Here is a 4,063-nt window from a genome sequence, read left to right on the forward strand (position 1 = left end):
TGCCAGATTCTAAGAAATAGATGCTAAAGCTTACATCTAAATGTTAAGAAGCCAAAACAAAGGGGAAAAAATGCTGAAGTTAGAAAGTTAAACAGAAGGCTCCTATCTATGAGTTTGCAGAACTTGCTTAATTTTAGTACTGGGGTCTAACGGATGGGTCCGTGCAGAATCCAGAATCCCGTTCTTAGTGTATATTCTGTCCCTTGTCTGATTGGGAGCTCTGAATCCATTTCTGTTATCTCCAGCTTAATCAGACGGAGATGGAGGCACCTCTAATCACCATGACGCCTGTCACTGGGGGAACCAGGAACATAACCTGCTTCAAGGAAGTGTTTTAGATCACAGCTTGGAAAGCCTCATCCACCGCCTTCGTGGTTTGGGTGGCAATATGGAACCTGAGACTTTCCTTGACCCTGAGATGGTAATCCTCCTTAAGGGCCAGCAGGCCAGCCCATTTGTTCTAAGGACTCGGCGCTCTATGGATAGAGCCGGGGCACTCTGGGATCGGCGTTGCCTGGGACAGTCAGAGATGGAAGAATCACTATGCCCTGGTGTGAAACTGTGGACATTGCGACATCTGAGAACCTCAGACTTCCTGTTGGAAATGGGCTTCCGCGTGGACCATGAGTTTGTGGCCAAGGGACACTTGTTTCGTAAGGACATCATGAAGATTATGGTGAACAAGATTTTCCGTATTCTGGTGCCTGGCAACACAGCCAGCACTGGGGCCTTATCACTCTCCTGTCTTGTAGAACCAAGTGTTGTTGCACCAGCCGGGCAGGACATGGTCTCTGATGATACGAGGAACTTCCCTGAGCAGCTAAAATCCCTAGTTCGTTTAGAAAAAATAGACCCCAAAAGGCTCATATGTCTATTAGTGGACAAAAGAGAAGGTGTTATAAATATCCCACTAACATTCTTCCTTCAATATGGAGGACAGTGAGAACATTGGTTTTTTTGCTTGTTTTCTTTCTATGGTGATTTCACTTTTATCATCTTTTTATGGGAAAGCGTCCGTTTGATCCCTCCCATATATAGAAGGGAACCTGAAATAAATTAGCTGTCGGGGATTCTTTCAGTTATTTGTGTATAAAGTTTGTAATATAGAACTGTGAACTTGTAATAAAGCCTATGAAGAGAAAAAAAAAGTTGAACAGAAGAATTTAAAAAAACAAAGTATTACAATAAAATGTGTAAAGAGCTAGAGTTAGAAAACCAAACGGGAAGCACATGATCTGCATTTCTCAAAGTGAAAGGATGGAAGAACAAATTCAAGCCTCGAGTACAGAAGGATTCTATAGGCAAAATCTTGAATGCAAGAAGCATCAAAAAATGGAAGGGATACAGTCACTGTACCAGAAAGAATGAGCCAATATGGAATAATTCATGGAAATAACATGAGATTAAGAATCAACAGCAAAGAAGGAAAAAGTCCAAGTGGTACTGAAAGCATTAGTAATAATAATAATAATAATGCCCCAGGAATTGGTGGAATACCAGCTGATAAGTTTCAACAAATAGATGCAGCCCTGAAACGTGCTCACTAGCCTTTGTCAAGAAATTTGGAAGACAGTTACAAGACCAATTGACTAGAAGAGACCCATTTTCTTCCCATTTAAAAAAAAAAAAAGGTGATCCAACAGAAATGTGGGGTCAAGATTGATGGAAGATCTATCAATAATCTGCATTATGCAGAAGACACAACCCTGCTTGCTGAAACTGAGGAGGACCTGAAGGGCTTGCTGCAGAGGGTCAAGGACTGCAGCCTCCAATATGAAGTGAGGCTCAGTGTCAAGAAGACAAAGATTCTCACCACTGGACCAATTGGCAGCATCAGGATCAATGATGAAGAGATTGAGATTGTTCACAGCTTCAGTTTGCTTGGCTCCACAGTCAACACTCTTGGCACCAGCAGCTAGGAAATTAAAAGGTGTATTGCCACGGGAAAGTCTGCTGTTAGGGACCTCTCCAAAGTACTGAAGAGCAATGCTGTCTCTCTGGAGACTAAGTTGTGTCTGATACAGGCCATGGTCTTCACAGTCACTTGTTATGCATCAGAGAGTTGGACAATGACTAAGGAGGATAGAAGGAGAATTGATGCCTTTGAGCTGTGGTGCTGGAGAAGAGTATTGAGGGTATAATGGACTGCTAGGAAAACAAACAGATTTGTCCTGGAAAGGGTTAAACCGGGATGCTCCTTGGAGGCAAGGATTCTGAGGCTTTGACATACTTTGGACATGTTGTAAGGAGAGATTGGTCCTTGGAGAAGGACATCATGCTTGGGAGGGTGGAGGGACAGTGCAGGAGGGGAAGGCCCTCTATGAGGTGGATTGATTCAGTGACTGGGATAATCGGGATGGGAGTGTCAGAGACAGTGCGATTGGCACAGGACAGAGCGGAGTTTAGGGCTGTTGTACATAGGGTCGCTATGAGTCGCAAGTGACTCGATGGCACACAACAACACCACAAACATAATATTAAAAACAAGGAAAATTTTGTGGAAAATTATTCAGAAACAGCTGGAAAAGTACATCAAAATGGAACTGCCAGAAATTAAATCTGGATTCAGAAGAGACCGTGGCATAAGGGCTATCGTTGCCAGGATCAGATGGACCTTGGCTGAAAGAATACCAAGAAGATGCTACCTTGTGTTTTATTAACTGACTATGTGGATCATAACAACTTATGCTTAACATTGAGAGGAATGGGAGTCCCAGAATTCTTAATTGTGCTCTTGTGTAACTGTCTATAAAGGAGAAAATGAGACTTGGAGGCACAGGGCCATGAGCATCTCTCTGAAAGGGCCAGAGGTACTGAGAAAACACAGCCCCTTACTGCTCCAGAGCAGAAGGCGAATTAAGAAGCTGTAAACCAGCCCCTGGTGCCTGGAGAGCCCCAGCATTGCTGACCCACAGACCCACAGTGATGGTACCAACAATGAGTTCATTAGGAAAGGAAGTTGGAGAGTGAAGAAGGCAAAGAATTATCACCCAATACAAGTCCAGGCTTTAGCCTAACAGTTTCAAGACACAATCCCTCAGTAAGTTCAGGCTCTGGTTTCAGTTTAGCAGTCAAATCCAAATCATCCAGTGAGGTTTGTCTCAGAGCAGCTATAAGTCAGCTTCTCTGTCAAACATCCTGCAAGAACAGCCAAACCTTTTAACTGTGGCCAGTACAAATGCCAGAAGGCTCAGGTCACATCTTGTCACTGTTTGTCCACAGTCTCTCCACCTCCAGGGTCTCACTCTCACCAGGGCCACCACAAGCCTTACTCACCTCAAGTATTACCTCAAGTCTTCTATCCAAAGTTTTGCAGGTTAATGCGGGAAGCACTCCTTCTCTTACTCTAACCCCACAGCTGATGCTAATTTGTCAGGCCATGTGTCTGCAGTTAAGGTAGCTGGAGACCAGAGGCGGCTAACTCTAATGGCTAAAAAAGTGCCAACTTTTAGGCTAACATCACAGTAACCTATATCAGAAAGATGTTTAAGAAGTTCTCCAAACAGAAGGGCACACTACCTGGTTTGACATCAGGAAAGGTGTGTGTTGGGGTTGCATTCTTTCTCCAAACCTTGTCAATCTGTACGCTGAGCAAATAATTTGAGAAACAGAGCTATACGAAAAAGAATGGACCATTAGGATTGAGGAAAACTCATCAACAACCTTCATTATGCAGATGGCACAACCTTGCTTGTATAAAGTGAAGAAGGCCTGAAGCACTTATTGCAAAAGATCAAGACTACGGCTGTTAACCTTCAATGTGGATTACATCTCAACTTCAAGAAAAGAAAAGTCTTTGCCACTAGACCAATATGCAATGTCATGATAGCTGGAGAAAAGATTAAAGTTGTTAACAATTTCATTTTCTTGGGTCCAAAATTAACATTTATGGTAACAGCAGTCAAGAAATCAAAACAAGGAACTCATGCAATATTATTCAAAATGGTTGACTCTGGAGAACATTATATGCTGAGTGAAATATCCCAGTCACAAAAGGACAAATATTACATGATGCCACTGTTGTAGAATGGGACTGTCCTTGGGGTTGGGGAGAGACTGAGTA

At 43.0% G+C, this 4,063-nt stretch overlaps 1 pseudogene; it reads left to right on the forward strand.

Annotated features, from left to right (window-relative positions):
- Nucleotides 1-260: 260 nt before the first annotated feature.
- LOC102848818 lies at nt 261-943 on the forward strand (annotated as a pseudogene).
- Nucleotides 944-4,063: the final 3,120 nt, after the last annotated feature.

Source organism: Elephantulus edwardii, unplaced genomic scaffold, assembly GCF_000299155.1.
Source record: "Elephantulus edwardii isolate Elephantulus edwardi_28Jun2011 unplaced genomic scaffold, EleEdw1.0 scaffold00086, whole genome shotgun sequence".
NCBI classification, from domain to species: Eukaryota; Metazoa; Chordata; class Mammalia; order Macroscelidea; family Macroscelididae; genus Elephantulus; species Elephantulus edwardii.